The sequence below is a fragment of the Girardinichthys multiradiatus genome, chromosome 20, assembly GCF_021462225.1.
Source record: "Girardinichthys multiradiatus isolate DD_20200921_A chromosome 20, DD_fGirMul_XY1, whole genome shotgun sequence".
Lineage (NCBI taxonomy): Eukaryota > Metazoa > Chordata > Actinopteri > Cyprinodontiformes > Goodeidae > Girardinichthys > Girardinichthys multiradiatus.
The window spans coordinates 16,409,219-16,427,640 of NC_061812.1; the positions used below are offsets into that span (position 1 = coordinate 16,409,219).

The 18,422-nt window shown below is 37.4% G+C and overlaps 1 protein-coding gene across 17 annotated transcripts in view; it reads right to left on the reverse strand.

Moving 5' to 3' along the window:
• LOC124856622 (R3H domain-containing protein 2) overlaps positions 1-18,422 on the reverse strand; it is a 69,185-nt gene that overhangs the window by 49,254 nt on the left and 1,509 nt on the right. The window contains exon 1 of one of the 17 annotated variants that reach the window (XM_047347263.1): positions 11,681-11,960. The exons of 15 other annotated variants lie outside the window; for them this stretch is intronic. The gene's annotated coding sequence lies outside the window, so the exon portion shown is untranslated. Of the gene's footprint in view, positions 1-6,570; positions 6,698-11,680; positions 11,961-18,422 lie in introns of those variants that run through there. One more of the 17 variants, XM_047347265.1, reaches the window with a different exon arrangement.

Genomic DNA, 18,422 nt, shown 5'->3' on the forward strand with positions numbered 1-18,422 from the left:
AAACAAAACATAGTAGATAAGTCATTACAACAGGTTTAAAGACCCTTTCATTCCTCCTTCCCAAGATGAAGAGCTCCAGGCTACCATACACAGCTTACAATGGATATTCTAATTAAAGTGAGTTGGAATTTAGTCCCCCATGCAAACCTTTGACGTCTTTGACGGAGGGAGGTTCCCCGCTATATATGTGTAATGTGGGAGCTAGTTACCTGCTACAGGTTGGAACTTAACTCATTGTTCACCAATTTACAGTCGTTTATAAGCCTACTATTCTTCCAGCAGCTGGAGAGACTGGTATATCACTGACTGTCCTCTGAGCCCTGTCTACAGCTGTGCTCAGAGGCTATACACTTTTAGATGTATACTGAATAAATATTCTCAGGGGTGACTTTCCGGTACTAGTGCCAGTTCTTTCTGTTACAACACATCAAAGCCTTAGAAATTATTCATATAAGCAAGTCTATATCTAGAATTATTTTTGCTTCTGATCTGCTTAACTTCCGACAAAAAAAAAATAGCTTTAACATTTATAAAAAAGGTAGTATATTTACATTGTGTCGCATAGAGATACAGTCTCGGCCAATATGCTTGCAGAATTCGTAAATGCCAGTTTTGGTTCAGTTCTTAAAACACTGTTGTGCTTTTGGCATCACAGAGTAGTCGGTTGTCAAAATATTATAACAAATACTGAAAAATTCAATTCTTTACCTATTTGCATAAAACGTTATACAAAATTAGCCATTTTCATCTTCCCATGCTGTGATGCTGTGTGGAAATCATTAGGACTACCTTCATACTGCCCGGGCTTTCTGGTTGGATAACAATTGTAATCTTCCATTCATCCACTGAGTTCCACTGCCATGCTACAATGAAAACATACATTGCCATCCTGGAAGGACAGACGGCCGTTCCCAGTATTGACCAATTAGGATGAAGCTTACAGAAAAATGCATGACTTGACATCTACTAAAAACAAAAAAATGATTCTTGCAAACAGCCTTCTGGAATGACCCAGGGGTGATTCCCCATTCTATTCCCCTTCTGACAAACCTTCCAAACGAGGTTTAGAAGTACTCTCTCTCTCCATTGGGAGATTTTAAATAACCATTTTTCTTATCAACAAATTACTGCAGAGACCTTATGTTACACTTTTTAAAGTTGTGCACATGAAAATAGAGTGATTTTCTTTAAACTGGTTCTGAAAATGGGGTTACATGGCTCACTGGCTTACATTTGAGTACAACTCGTGGTTTGGATATTTATTTTCACACACACTCGAAATGCACAATTTAACAAATAAATTGTAAAAAAAAAAAAAAAAGACAATGAATACCTTCTAAAGTAAACATGTATATGCCAAAAAAAAAAAAAAAAATATATATATATATATATAAACATGTTATTTTGACCTACAAGCTGAAATAACTTCCAAGAACTCAATGAGTTTGTAGTAAAACATATATTCAAACTGCTCAAGACAACTAAAGAAAACCAAGACCAACATGAAAACCAGCAACACCAAAGAAAATAGCTCTTAGAATCACTAATACATCTAAATAATTCCTAAACTGAGTTAAACTTTGGGAAGGCAGCAAGGTAAAGAGTGTTATTCGATGATATAATAATATCTTTAAACTGTCAGTGAAAGATACCTCACTGTAGTTTGGCGAGCACTGAAAGAAAAAATTACAGCAGCAATGACTCTTTAGCTGCTGGCCTGTCTCCAAGGTGCTCGTCAAACATTTAAACCTTCTGTAACAATTAGTTGTGCAATGAATAGATTTTGTTTTCCAAGCTGCTGAGTTATTTTACCTTCTCAAGCATGGTATGATATGTGGAAGATTCTTCTTGCAGTATCCATACTGCTGGTTGAACTTTCCCAGAATAAAACTGGGTGGTAGCTACTGCACTTATAATAAACCTTATGTAATTTATCGGCTTCCTTCAGTGTGAGAAGCAGGGAGCAGAGAAAGAGGGTGTCAGAGAGATAGGGAAGAGAAGACAGGAGAGAAACATGGAGAAGCAAGTGGGAGATAGTGAGACAGGAAGAGAGGAAAAACTTCTCAATGATGAAACAATCTGCACTCTTATGCGATTGGCCCATGCTTCCACCAATGGGAGGACCAGCTCCATGGCAACAGGCTCTGTCACCAAGAGAAAAGCTGCCATATCCCTCAACACCCCCATATTTTTCATTTCCTTTTCACTCTTATGACCCCTGCTTTAACCAATTACAAAGCCCGGTGTATTTTTCATTAGATAGAAAAAAATAAAACATAAAAGAGCACAGGAAAACACACCAGAAGCAATACGAGTGAATTAAAGCTTGGATAACCCAGCTCCATCATGCATGCACAGTAAAACCCACACATGCAACAAAATATGCTTTGGAGGTGTTCACACAGACACTCTGGGATTTTCAAAGTGATCAGAAGGTGAGTCATTCATTCACACACAGTTATAGAAATGAGCAGACTGATAAATGTTTCCTTAACACGCCGTCTAACCACATGCAGTTCTGTTCCACTCCATCTTGATGAGGGCAGAGATTATCTCATCTCTTGAAGCTGAACCTTGAAATAAACAAACTGAGCTCACATCTACAAAGTGAGACTTCCAGATAGGGCTGGGCGACACGACAAAAACACTGTGATAACTGGCTATTAATGATCAATCTGAATCCTGATAACATATGGAATGTTCATACTAATAATTAATGGATGTGTGTGTTGTGGCAATAATTCCATTATATCGATGTACTTCTCAATTTTTATCCGTCTTGGTATTTATTTTAACGTATGATTTGACTGCTGTCTAATTTTTATCATAATTGACCTTAGTTCAACTGCAACTTAATATTAGGACTGCTGCGTTTCATCCAGATTAAGTAAGTAAGCACAACATGCACTGTTAAAGTAGGTAGCTACTCATGCAAAACCCATCTTGTATTCACCTGCAAATAAATGGTCACTTGTCCTAACATTTGAATCATAAATAAAAACAAACTGACTTTCAAAAGTGCACAAACCCTTGTTGAAATGCTAGGTTTTAGACTATTCCAAAACTTTGATTTTCTACTCAGGACCTCATTATTTTGTGAATTTGGATGTATGTTCAGACTCAGTGTGATGCTGAAAGTAAACTCATTCTTCATCTTTTGGCTGACCTTGTTTTAGTTCAAAACTGACTAGTATTTCAAACTGTTCATAATTTCATTCCCTTTGACAAAAGCCTCAGTTCCCTATGAAGAAAATGAACCCCCGATAATGATGTAGCCGCCACCGTGTTTCAAAATAGACCTGGTGTTTTTGGGTGATGCTCACTGCGGTTTTTGTGCCAAACAGATATTCTGGAACTGTGGCCCAAAACTTTAGACTTAGCTTCATCAGACCATAACCTTTTTTTCCCTTAGCTTTTACTTTAATATTTGATTACTTTCTTTACTGTGCCATGAAACATAAATACTGTGATGTAAATCATGCCTGTACCCTTCTCCTAAGGTTGAGAAAATAAAGGAATTATATCAATATAATCCATATTAAAACAAATGAATCATTCATAGATACTTATTTGTGTCAAAACCAATACAAACTGACACATTCACATTTCCCAAATTGAAGGTGGAAAAAGTTTTAAAATTATTTAACTTTTTTGTTTGTTTGTTTTAACCACAAAACTTTGCATTGTAACACAGGTTTGAACACCTAAGATCAACTGTAAGAGTCGAACTTCGACCCCATCAGATTAATCAGGAAAACCTTTCAGAAAATGAAAGATATTCTAAATTGCAAAACAACTGAATTTTGTTCATCACAGAATAAACAATTAAGTTTATGATAAAAATCACATAAAAAAATTACTTCAGGTTTATTCATTTAGTTTTTGTTTTGTTTTTTTATTTATAAACCTTTGAAAATAACTCAAAACATAATATAATATTTGCTTACTGGGTATGGACTGTGGTCTGAACAGTAGAAGTTTCATGGCCAAGCTGATATGCCAAGAGAAAATATATATTGATTTACAGGATTTTTACATTTCTTATAAGTTATATTTTATGAATGTTACCAAGTCTCTCTTACATATGCTGCTCTGCAAGGCCTAATGTTTTTATGCACATTAGGATTCCACTTAGATTCAGCCTGTAGTTATTGTCGTTCTGCTTTGTTCTGGCTAGGTATTATGAGAGCTATACATAAAGCTTAAAGCTAAAAAAACAAGCTATTCGTGAAATATATAAATAAGGTTTTCAGTTCCAGTTTTAAGCAAGAATAAAATGTTTGTGGCAGAAACCTTTAATTTTATGTGAAAAAATGCCAGAAAAAAAACCAAAATAAAAGTTAGATATCTATGCACTTTAAAAATAAAATATGAACAAATCTAAAGATCAGCATATTAACAATCAACATCTACAGAAAAAAAAGACTATTTTAATAGCATAGTAAACATTTTATTGTTCACCCGCTTTGTACACGTACACAACATGCAACAAAGAAGCAAAGCTTTCGCCACCAACCCATTTTGTACAATGTGTTCTTATTTTACCAAATTATTGTTTCTCAAAACTTGTCGATATAAACAACAAAATCTCTTATGCCAACTACCTAAAAGATGCTTGTATCTCCGCGGTGAAAGATTTTTTGGCAGCGGACAAAATTACTGACTGCTGATTTATGAATAAAGCTGAAGGTTTTGCTCTAAACTGAGAGCACATTATGGTGGACCTATGGTAAATGGCCTGCCCTTTAAGTAGCGCTTTTGTCCAAAGTGCTTTACACTACAGTCAGTCATCAAACCATTGATACACACCAACAGTGGTAGACTACATTGTAGCCACAGCTGCCCTAGGGCAGACTGACAGAAGTGGGTCGGCCATAAGCAACCCACTGGTTATAGGACAAACCCCTACCACCTGAGCCAACGTCTCCCCATTCATAGTTTACACTGGACTCCAGTTTGTTTTATCTTTTTTTTTTTTTTTTTATGTGTCCCGTTCAGCAGAGTAGCACTCAGACTTCTTGTCTCAGTGCCAAGAAGAAGCCCAACAAATTAACGGCTAATGCTATAATGCTTTGTATGATATGAAAAAAAAAAAAAAAAAAAAAAAAAACTTTATTAGAAACTGCTTTGGGATTATTTCAATTGCAATGGAGACTGAGACTGAAACGAAAAGGAAAAAAAAGAAGCAAGAAAGAGAGAGAGGTGAGTCAAAATGGAAAAAGAGAGAGGAGAAAAGAATGGATGAGGGAAAAAAGGGTGTAGAGAATAATAGAGAACATCCTAGAAGACTGCTTCTACACCTGCAGAAACGTATATAACAAATGCAGTGAAACCAAAAAACGTACGGTACTAATGAATACAAGATGTATTTGGTGGTTACTGCAGCTCAATATACTACTAATACTCAATACTCAGTATACAACTAAATTATTAGTTATTTAGTTTTACGACAAAGCAATGCATTAAATTTATGAAGCCAAAAAAACTTTTATTTTACCCAAGATTAACTACAATAGACATTAAACAATGTTGCAAGCCAAATTATCAATGATCAATGTCAAAACAGAAAACATTCTAAAATTAGCCTAGCAACTCAGCAAACTGCTCTACATGAAAACACCGTCTACAGCAGCAAGATGTAAGTTTAGTGAATGTTGTTGCTGTATTCCTCAAGTCAGATATACTTTGTTTAGAAACATGAACTTGTCTTGAACGGACTCCTGTTGGGACAAAATGTCTGTCGTGGTCAATAAAAATGGATATGGCTGCAGCCAAAAGGTCATTGGTGTGAGTTACATAACAGTCAAAGTAAAATAGCCCATTTAAAACTGATAAATGTAACATGCCATTTTACTGCATTTTTTACTGAATTTTTAGGCATGTCACTAATTTTAATGTCTTATGGAATTATGTTTCCCCAAATGACTGCTCTCAAATGACAAACTGGTATCGGGGACGGAGTGCAGATCAAACACTCCTGTTAAAACAAGCAAACCTTTCCGTATACTATACGTCACTGGAACCTAAATTACTACATGGAAACATAACTAAACCACAAACAAAGCTTCCTGCCATACTTTTTAAGCCAAGCAGGAATGTATCTGACAATTTAACAACTCTTAAATTAAGTAGTTAGGTATATAAGAGTCTCATTTTTCATTATAGGATTTGGACATCCTTTTGTTTTGTGTTATGTGGAAATATACATTATCTTCATAGGCAAATCAAATATTATTTTAAATATACCGAAAAACTCCCCCCTTCTTGGCAAACAAATGATTCTAAAAACAGCTTTTAAGTGCAAAATGTGTATTGTTGTTATTGTGGACCATTGTTCTGATGGCAGCTACATATTGTGTAAGACAAAATATATGCCTGGACCTCAAAACTGTATCTCTGATCACTCTGTAAACATGGATGAAATTACAGCACAGAAGCACAGCTTAGAGCCCTTCAAATTTATTATTAAAATAAGATTTAGTCTCAGTACGTTCATCTATGATATACATAAAACAGAATTGTTCTAAATGATAATTACCCTTTTTGATCAACACAAATGCACCGACTTACCATAAGCACACTTATAAGCAGGGTTTCTAGGCTGCCATGCAACAACAGGGATCAGGGCTTGAGTGTTGCCAGCCAGCTAGCTTCATGCTGGGAAAAAGATCCAGCCAATCAACCTGCCAGGCTGTCACTGTAAAGCGTACACAAAGTTGGCTGAAAACAAGTGTGCAAATCCTGAACTTCAGTTCCACATTTTACAACTTGTCAACTCCTAGAACTATTAATCATATTTTCATCGGGTCCTTTTATTTGAGATGTTCCGTTGGTGATTTCATTGGTGCTTTGCTCCCTTTTTCATGTGTGAAAGTGAGTGTGTATGTCACTGCTGCTCTGGCTCAGATTAGAAGCTAGTCTCTAGGTCACGTAGCTGACCTGACAGCAGTGTCACATCAGCAATGTGCCATGCCATCTGTTTACCTGTTAAAAAAAAGACAGTTCTTATACCCCTAAAACCTGCAGTATTTTTCTTGTTTTTCTCAGTTTCCTTACATTTCCTCTTTATCCTAACCAGGTTGTTATATCAGAGAGAAAACTCAAATGTGTAGAAGCAAATCTGTACTCTGTAAAAAGGTGTATATATTTATAAAAAATAAAAAAAAAGCAGCAATACACCCACATGTAGTGAAAATTGTCAGAATGTGACTAGGGTAAAATAAAACTAGAAGAGATATTGTCATCCAAAAAGAGCAGTAACTCTTGTAAACAAAGACTTCTCATCAGCCTGGTCGACAATGCTCTGTTATAAAAGAAAAGAAGAGGATCCCACACCTTTTAAATTGTTTCTGTGATAGCATTTTGGATACCCAGTAGAAATATGAACCGGTTACAGACTGGCAGAAAAGTTATGACTGTTTGTAAGCACTGTGAAAATACAGAGACTGCCTAACAGTTGCTATGAAAGCTAAAGTTTGCCTCTGCTATGAAACGTCCTATAGGTCCTAAACTAAAGGGCTGTTTTACTGTTTTAAGGAATCTGGACTTCAGTTGTGTGCTTCTAGTTCAAAATCTAAAATAGAGTGATTAAACCTGATCCTGATAATTCTACACTGAACAGAGACACATAACATTTTTCTACTTGTGAAAACACAAAAAGGGGAGTATATTATACACTGCTCAAAAAAATAAAAGGGAACACTTAAACAACACAATATAACTCCAAGTAAATCAAACTCCTGTGGAATCAAACTGTCCACTTAGGAAGCAACACTGATTGACAATCAGTTTCACATGTTGTTGTGCAAATGGAAAAGACAACAGGGGGAAATCTTTGGTGATTAGCAAGACACTCAATAAAGGAGTGGTTCTGCAGGTGGGGACCACAGACCACTTCTCAGTACTTATGCTTTCTGGCTGATGTTTTGGTCACTTTTGAATGTTGGTGGTTCTTTCACACTCGTGGTAGCATGAGACGGACTCTACAACCCACACAAGTGGCTCAGGTAGTGAAGCTCATCCAGGATGGCACATCAATGTGAGCTGTGGCAAGAAGGTTTGCTGTGTCTGTCAGCGTAGAGTCCAGAGCCTGGAGGCTCTACCAGGAGACAGACCAGTACACCAGGAGACGTGGAGGAGGCCGTAGGAGGGCAACAACCCAGCAGCAGGACCACTACCTCTGCCTTTGTGCAAGGAGGAACAGGAGGAGCACTGCCAGAGCCCTGCAAAATGACCTCCAGCAGGCCACAAATGTGCATGTGTCTGCACAAATGGTTAGAAACCGACTCCATGAGGATGGTATGAGGGCCCAACGTCCTGCACGGTGTTGTGCTCACAGCCCAACACCGTGCAGGACGCTTGGCATTTGCCAGAGAACACCAGGATTGGTATATTGACCACTGGCGCCCTGTGCTCTTCACAGATGAAAGCAGGTTCACACTGAGCACATGTGACAGACGTGACAGAATCTGGAGACACCGTGGAGAGCCATCTGCTGCCTGCAACATCCTTCAGCATGACCAGTTTGGCAGTGGGTCAGTAATGGTGTGGGGTGGCATTTCTTTGGAGGGCCGCATGGCTGAGGAGTGTGTCAGCAGTTCCTGCAAGATGAAGACATTGAAGCTATAGACTGGCCCGCCTGATCCCCAGACCTGAATCCGATTGAGCACATCTGGGACATCATGTCTCTCTCCATCCACCAACGTCACGTTGCATCACAGACTGTCCAGGAGTTGGCGGATGCTTTAGTCCAGGTCTGGGAGGAGATCCCTCAGGAGACCATCCACCGTCTCATCAGGAGCATGCCCAGGCGTTGTACGGAGGTCATACAGACACGTGGAGGCCACACACAATACTGAGCCTCATTTTGACTTGTTTTAAAGACATTACATCAAAGTTGGATCAGCCTGTAGTGTGTTTTTCCACTTTGATTTTGTGTGTGACTCCAAATTCAGGCCTCTATTGGTTAATAAATTTGATTTCCATTGATGATTTTTGTGGGATTTTGTTGTCAGCACATTCAACTTTCTACAGAACAAAGTATTCAATGAGAATATTTCATTCATTCAGATCTAGGATGTGTTATTTGAGTGTTCCCTTTATTTTTTTGAGCAGTGTACAATTGTAGCTTTTTAACCTCCTTAAAATTAGAAAAACAAAAAACACAACATATGAACATGTACTGAAATATTCTCCACTGATTACAGATTGTTCCAAACTGTTTATGTTCGGTGAAACATTTACTCAGTATAAAAAAACCTGAATTTTTAGTTTCTCTAAGGGTGTATTCACACTTGCCACTTTTGGTCCGCCTTAAACGGACCAGAGTTTGTTTCCCCGCTTGGTCCGGACCCCACAACCGGACCGAGACCCACTTTTTAAGGTGGTCTCGGCCCGCTTCCAAACGGACTCTGGTGCGGTTCGCTTATGGTCTGAATACAAACCGGCCCCGATCCGAACCAACTACAAAAAGGTGTACGCCTCTTTGGACATAAAAAGCCACCGTAGCCGGTAGCAAAGGTGTGTGTTGTAAGGTAATCATACCTGATAAGCTGTGTGTTGCTTAGCAACGCTACTGGCTTGTTGTGGGACAAGGCACGTAGAGAATGGAATGGGGTTCTAAAATAAAAAAATGGAACGTCTCAAAATCTGTGTTGAATGAGCTGCTCTTCAGCCACACAATAATATTGCAAGTGTAATAACGACACAAATATGAAGAACAGAGGTGCTGCACGCAGCACGTCTACAGATGTTTTCCTAAATGTCCGTGTCTGTGCTCTGTTCTGCCCCCATCATTTCTGTCCAATGGGAACAATGATTTGTTTACAAGTAGTAGTTCACTTGCAAAAAGTACAATATGAAAACAAGCCGCACCAAATGAAAAAAATAAAGTTAGCTTTTGGCCCGGACCAAACAAACGGACTAAAGGACTTTCCTGGTGTGAATACACCCCAATGATAGTGCTGAACACTTGTCTCATGAATCCCACTGCATTTTGTAAGCTGGATGTACCGTCAAATAACTAATAGGTTGACCATCTTTCACACTCCACATAAACTGCAAACCTTCTCACTTCCATGCACTTAAAGAAACTGTTATTTTGAAGTCTGCCATTGGATTTGTCTTCTTTTGTCTCATCTCATTGCTTCCTCAAACAAAAATCAGTACTCGTCTAAACGCACTGACAATTTAGTCATGCTGAATGCCCACTACCTGGAAAGTCCGATTACAAAGCTGCAAACTATGCAACCAATGGTAACACCTACAAAATAATTTCCACACTTAAGTTCTCCATGCAGAGTTTGGCAAACTTTTCTTGCTTCCTTCTCTCCATAATTTGTGGACCGACAAGACACCAAGAAGGAAAGAGCTCTTCCAACCTAACACCCAAAAAGCTTTTTTTTTTGTTCAATGTTGGGTTGCTCTGGTGGTCATTTGTCTTTTCTAATCCACGAGAGAATAGTGTTATTAAATCCTTTTCATTTTACAAAAATCTGACAAACTGAACAGAAGCGAAACAACTGCTCATGAGGATACAGATGCATGTTCACTGTTTTTAATTCTGAAAGAGAAGCACACACATGCACATAGAGGCACTCATTATATAAACAGGCCAGATACAACATAGGATGGATTCAGGCCAAGTGAACAGAAAACAGAAAGTATAAGGGAGGAAATGATGAAGAGCATCGTGGTTCTGATTTCAAAGGGGTAAAACCATCATACAAGTTAAAGATGGGAAAAGCCTGGTCCTCTAAACCTGAAACAGTGTTCACACCATGAGGATGGATTGCTATTTATAGCAATAGATTTTGTATTTAAGAAGGCCCTGTTGTTATGCTTTTTCTCACGCTTGTGCAGCCTCCCTCTCACCTATCTACTCTGTTTCTGCACACAGTGTTCCATAAATAAAGGCGTAAACATAATTGTAAATGCTCAGACAAACCTCAGTTGCATTTACAGATCAAAAAGGTTACAATTAATAAAATGGAGAGGGTGGGGAGACTTTCCATGAGCTTTATGTAAGCATTTTTCAAACCTGCAAGCCTCACTTCTTCCATCCCTCCTTAAACTGAGTGTTGCAGACCAGCGCCTACTTCTCGTTGACTCTCCACCCAACTAGACCACCTCCACCCTCCCTCACGGAGACAGGGGATGGGAATTCCTTATTACCTCATCATTTGCTTCAGTAAAAACAATAGGTTTGTCCTTACATACATAGTGCGTAAACATAAACTGAGCAGTAAACACAAACTTCATTAAAAGTCAAACTGACCAGTATAAACAACAATGAAAAATCACCAACAATAATGTAACAGGAACATAACTGCCTAGATCATGGTCTGCATGGTATGGTAAACCATTGTCTAGCTACTCTATGATTTTAGCAATTTTACAGTAATCTCTTAACATTAATGGTTCCTAAAAGCAAGAACAAAATGAATGCCATCATAAGTAATCACAACAGTGACCAAGTCATGCTAAATTAAATGTAAAGCTAATTAAACTACAACATACACCAAATTAATAAAGCTCACAGACAATTACACAGATAACATCAACTGCAGTTTTGTTGATCTTCTGCTAAGACCGGAGTTTAACAACTAAAAGCACTTTACCAAGGTAAAAATAAATCAGATAAAGCAGCACTCAATAAAAACCAAGCTTTTAAAAGATTTACCTCAGCATGTACTAGCACAAATGCAGGAATTCCATTTTCTGCCAAGTGAAGAGCGATTCGAGACACTTCAGGTCTGCCACTATCTTCAGCTCATTGTACTTTTTTTCATCTTCATGCCTGGTGCGTTCTCTTCCTTGCTGGAGGTACTATCAGCTGTGCTTTTTTAAGTTATTTTATGAAAATATTTTAAAAAGGTCTATTTTGGCTCCCCCCTTTTCTCTGAATGAGGCACAAGCATAACAGCAAAAAGAGAACACCTTGCTCGCAAACTAGCCCCTTCTTTGCCTACCAGGCTTATGCTATCATGCGCACAGTTTGTACTGCTCCCTGCTCCTCAAACCCTCCCTTTCGTGTAGATTCTCGCTCTCTCTCCAACACATCTTGTTTGCTCTCTGTCTCTGTAACAATATAATTGCAATGATGGCCAAAGCAGGGCATTCAAGAAGCCCAGCTGTTAAAAGGGCTGCTTGGATCAGCTAGCACGTCACTTCATTCAGCAGCCCTTCTCTGTAATGACAGATTGCAGTGAATGTTATTTTTTGATAGCTGCATTTCAAGGTTAGGTATTATTCTGTAAAAAAAAAGAAAAAAAAGATGATACGTCACACAGTCTGAGGACACACTGGGCGCCATTCATCACTATCCGTTTTTCTGAAGCATCTGTCATCATCTGCCGCCTGTGTCTGGACAAACTGAATAAGCTTCAAGTACTGACAGCTGCTGGTGAAACTCTAGCAGTGCTGCAATGGCCAAAATAAAAAAGCATACCAGTGGGAGTGGTGTTTGAAGGGAAGAGAAAAAAATTAATCCACCTCATTAGCAAGGAAAAACCCTATTCCCACCAGACAACATATTTGCACATTCTCTATGCAGTTAACTTAACTGCAAACATCAGCTAAAAAGATGCTGAGGAACAAAGGCAATCAAAAGTTCGGTGACAAAAATCCTTTTAGCAGCTAACTTTATGTAAGGCAGCTGCTTAAGCTCTGGAGTTAGGGTCTCCTGTACACATGTCTGATTGAGCAAGGCTTAAACTGAAATTTGTGTGACCAACTAAGGTTCTGGTCCAGCTTCTAATTACTTTTGAGTAGTAGTGACCATGCCAGTTTCTGACAACTAAAACACTGGATGTAGATGCAATGGCAGGAACAGTAATCAAAGTTACCAAAAATGTTAAGACTATGAAAGAGTAACTTAAACACGTGTATTGTTCATTACTTCTAAATATGTAGTTCTGCTACATAGCATTCTAATGCTATTTTTTGAAAACATAAATCATGTCACTAGAAACCAGCAGTTAAAACTTTACAACCCCACATGACCTTGACACTTCAAAAAGGAGCTAATCTGGTGTTTCACAGTAGAATGATGTGTTTCATAACCAGAAGATAACAGTTACATAAATAAATAGTAGCTAGCAGATCAATGTCCAGAATAAAAAAAAAATAAAAAAACAAATGTCGCTTAAACTCATCTCTTAAATTTCAATTAGCTACCATTTGTCTTATGCTAGTTGCCTACTTTTGGACCATTTTGCATGCTTCATTTTAGTGTGATATAAACATTCCTTTGTTGACTCATAAGAAGCAAAAACTCTGCAAGTTTCCTGAACTTTATGGAAGCTACATGTTTACAAGTTTCTCTAATTCTGATCAAGTGTGAATAAGAGTCTGCATTTTGGCCAGCATTCATTCGCTGGTTTAGATTCACCATCCTAAGCTCTTAGGATTAATTTAACAATTATAATAATAACTTTATAGCCAATGGCAGTGATGTAATTTCAGTTTTATTTCCAAGAAATATTAACTGAGTGAAACATAAATAACATGCAGCTTACAGCAATCTAATTAACTGAATGCCATGCTACCACAGCATTACATTCAGTGGCATAAGGCTCTTGAAATAAGACCCTTTTAGATATTGATCATAAAATTAAAAACATTGTTACCCATATGCTAAAGGTAAGAACCAATTAATCTTCGTTAAACATTGAACTGTAAAGACAACAGTGTCAATAATGTGACAGCTACAGTCCCCTTTCTGGCGAGTATAGACAACATTACAGCTTCACGATATATCACAATTATCACAGTATCGTACTCGTACTCGTCGTCTTCCGCTTTATCCGGTATCACAGTATCGGTTTCTATAATTTAACAACCTCAAAGGCCTTTTTGGATGCAATATTTGGCAGACCATAATATTTTAAGCAACATGCATTCACGCGAAAAAAATTACATGTAACCAGCTGGGTAGATTTTCATTGCCCACTGACGCCAGCACATGACAAAGATTTCGTAGGGTCTAATTCTTTATAAAACTCAAAAGGTGGTTGGGAAAATGTGCATTAATTACGACCAATATAGTCAATAATAAACAACAATATTTTAACGTTGTCCATATATCATGCAGTCAACATCTTTTAGTGACAGTTGAAAAAGTTTTAAAACTAAACAGAGTGTACAGCTCCAGCAGTAAAGCAATCAGTTTTGAAAAATCTGTTTAATAGCTACGTAAGCTTCGAAGTTTGGCTTTTAGGCTTAAACTGTGTAACTATCTTTGTATCAATCTATACATATTTTTGTAATATCAATGCCAATAATCCACAGTTCATTTCAAATTAAATGACCTCTGAAAGCACAGCAATTTTTGTGTCAAAACAAGTTCTGCTTGCTTTAAATGTTTCTCCAGTAAGAGATGAAAAAGCCTTTCATTTACCTTCAAGATTGTTTGTCTGCTTTGAAAGAGAGGTTCAAATTTATAGTCTATTTTGCTCATATCAAGAGAGCAGATTTACTATGCTAATATCGTAAATTTCACTTAGATATAAAAAGGGCAGTATGAGTGGCACCAGTGATAAGTGCCATCACCTCACAACAGTTGCAATTTATGGATTACGCAGAACATAAAACAGGCAGAGAAAATATAGTGATGTTTATCTTAAAACTTGCAAACCATATATACATTAAGACAACAAACTAATTCATACCTTTGCAAGCCTAGCATGGCCCTGGACAAATTTGTCTCAGGGTGAGCACATGACTAGGATAAAAGGGATGCCATGCACTAATGCCATGTAATGCCTAAAACAAGTCCAGCTGCTTCTGCGAGTGAACAACCTGGTTGCCTCTCTTACAGGGCTGTTAGAGACAGAAAATAGCAAAGGGAAAGAAGCAAGAATACACAGCCAAATTTACAACAGACGGGGGTTTATCCGATTAGTTTTGACATGCATCTTAAAGTTCTTCTGAACCTAATGAGAAACAAAAAAAAATATCAACATTGAAAAATAATATATACATTTTACAAGTACCATGTACATCATCAGGTTTATTATCAGTTGGTGAAAGCCTAAAGCCTTTGCTAAGAAAGGCTTACACACACTAGGCAAAGGTTTCTGAAATGTTGGTATAAACACAGCCTTCCATTTTTTAAATCTATTCTGTTAGAGCCCTCCACTATTGTATCCCTGACACTTAAGTGAGTAAGACATACCCAGTCTTATGCCAGACTTGACGCCGTCAATTTCCTTCAGCTCTGATCAACAATTTATATAAAAGAAATAAAAGATGGACACAAAAATCTAATTTAAAAAACAAAAATGCTAAAAAGGGTAATACAATTGGAGTAACAAGAACATGAAAGAAAGTGGAACAAATAAAGATGGAGAGGGAGATCAGAATCAGGAGTGGTAAAGGGAGGAGAGAAGCAGCAGCACCACGCTCGGTGCTTTGGAAGAGATCTATAAATAGCTCTTCAAATCTCTCTAGAAAAAGACACTCTTCTACTTATGCTGCTGTACACACATGCAGAGGCAGAAGCAGATCTAGATACCTTGCTGACAAACTGATAACATCGAACATGATAACAGTCAAGTGATTTTACAATAGGCTTCTATAAAATACAGAATAAAATCAGACTTTTACAGAGACAACAGTGGCCTGTATGAATATTTGATAAGAAACAAAATACAGTAAGAGTGGGTTACTGTAAATGTACAACTGTTGTTGTGCATTTACAACCAAAATAAAAACATTTCCAACATAAATTGTTTTAAATGTATTTCAAATTTTCAGGTAATGTAGAAAAAAGGTACCACATAAAGATCCACAAGCAGCAGGGTACAAAGGGGAAAAATGTGTTGTCAGAGAAGCAGATTAATTTCTCTTTCTCACTGGTGGCCTTAGCAACAGTAGATTGTAGATTCAATGATTCACCTATACCAGATCATACTACAGGTTATTCTTCTCAATGATTATTCCCTTACACCAACAACTTAGGTAGGGTATGTTTCTGTACAACGCACACATTTAGAAAGAATGACCAGCGATAGTGACATCAGCTGCAACAAGCCTTTTTTATTTAACCAGAAAGTGATGGTAGACCTATTTCAATTTTATAAAGAGCTCAGGTTTGATTTCTCCCCCACGACACAGCCATGTTGGTGTCACTGAACATTTCCACTGAAATGTCTTTAAACAAATCTTTCTTGTGGGTGCATCCACCACCTGCATCTCTTTTCTCCTGCAGAAATGTCCTGGTGTAACCCGTTTAGTTCATAAAAGGCAGCTTGTGATGTTGCAAATGCTGTTGAATCACTTTGAAAACAGTTAACTGTGAATGCAAATCAATGTACTAGGCAGGCCAAGGTCCATAGACACCTTGTTCTCTATACTTTCATTTTTCAATAGTGTGCACAAAAAGTTTATTTATGTGGTTGGTGTCAATTAAAGCCTATGATACCAACCGTTCTTTGTTCTGGACCAGGAAAGAATTGGTGCTATAGTAGCACTAGATTATCTAGACCAGAGTCAGCACTTTATTAGCTCAAACAGAAAGAACTAGTTCTCAGTGAAACACTTAACTTTTAAGGCAAAGTGTTTATCAGAGCTTTAAACCACCAAAAACTATAATAGTCCATTAAACTACAGATCTTCTTGGCAATTTTAACAGCAAATGTGGCTCTGCTGGTAATCCTCAACTGCCAATTTTGAAAATGCACATGTTTTTTTTCCCGTTACAAATGCACATGTCGCTTTCCCAGAACAGATGGTTGAATCACAGCACTGAAAACCTGCACTATGATCCTATCTAATTGTCACAGCAATCTTGCTATTTTCAGCTTGACTGTCACAATGTAGGGCCATAGCCAAGATACAAAGAGGAATGGCAGTTTTTTAGAGTGTGTTTAACAAAACTGTAAATCCTTCATGAGTAATAACAAATTGGTCTGCAATGTGAGAGAAACTTTAAAGGACATAATACTACAAACAACAAAAATTGATATAGGGAAAACTGATATCTAAAAAAATAAATGTCATTCAACCTCCAAATGGAAAAACGTTTTTCAACTTAAACAAAGCATGTCACCAACAGAAACACCAAGATGTGTACCAAATTCAAAAAGTAAATAGAAGGACAAAGATGGCCAAAAAGCTGCCTCAACAGCCTTAAGTACAAGGCAAAGATTATTTGTTCTTTGACTGTCCACATTGTTCCACTGTTTAATGTTGACGAGCAGTATTCGGTGACATAATTAAGGAAACAACTGTAAGTTTAGAAAGGATGTCATGTTACTGCATTCAATGGAAAACAAAAGGGACAGCAGAATTATGTTAACCTAAATGCTAAGAAAACACTTAAAACACAGAATTCTACTCGGCACGAAACTTCTGCCATCCCACCTATAATTAATGCACAAAAGTCAAGGTTTCTGCAAGCTGCCTGAGTTTAAAATTAAGACGTAAAGCCTATTCAAGTTAAATGCGACACCTAAATGAATAATGAAAAAAACTTTTGAATTACTGTTCTGTATAAAGTTAAATTCAATTCATTTGTTAGCGTAAGTTAAATTCAACTGTCAATTTCACTGGTGTTTTTCAGCTCTAGTGTATGACTTGAGTATTTTTATTTAGGCCGTCTAACTTCAATGCTTTCTTTAAGTATACAGAGTAAGCTGTGTTGACAAGAGTATTTAGGCAACTATAGCAATCCCTGTTTTAAAGCAAAGTGCACATAAACTTGCCATTGCCATGATGGAGCTGGTAGCGGATAACTTATGAAATTTGATTTTAATGGCCTTAAATAAGCCAGTTTTAAAAATAGAATAATTATTCTGCAGGTTGAAGCAATAAAAGCCCTAAGATACAAATTTAGGACATAAATGTTATATAAGACTAGATTTGGAATACTAGTGTTGAAGACATTACCAGGCCTAAAATCTAAATTATTAAATAAAGACTTTTTAAGACCTTGCAAAAAACACTGCAAAAGTACAGTGATCAAATAACTCCATATAAGTGTTTACAAATGTTCAGGTTTACTAGGGAGGACTTCATACATTGTTATGTAATCATAAAATGGCAAGTATTAGGAAAACTATGCATTATTCTTATTTGAGCCTCCACCTTTCCCTAAAGCCTGACACACTGTGAGACTTACAAAATCACAAAAGACTTGAACATGTCACACTGTGCAAGCAGGACATAAAAAAATGGAAATCTGTGTCACATTGTATGATGGTAGATGCTAGACTACACTATTTGTTGCCAAATTACAGATGTTGATGGGCCTATTGTTAGTCAGGTGCTAAAAACAGGGAAAGAAGGAAGTGGGAAAAGAGGGCAAGAATCAGAGATCAGTGATGGCAGCAATCGCACTGCACACATTGTCCAGAAAATATTTGACACCATTTGATTAAACCTTTGGTTAAAAGAGAGCTTAAGTGTTTCACACTGAATGA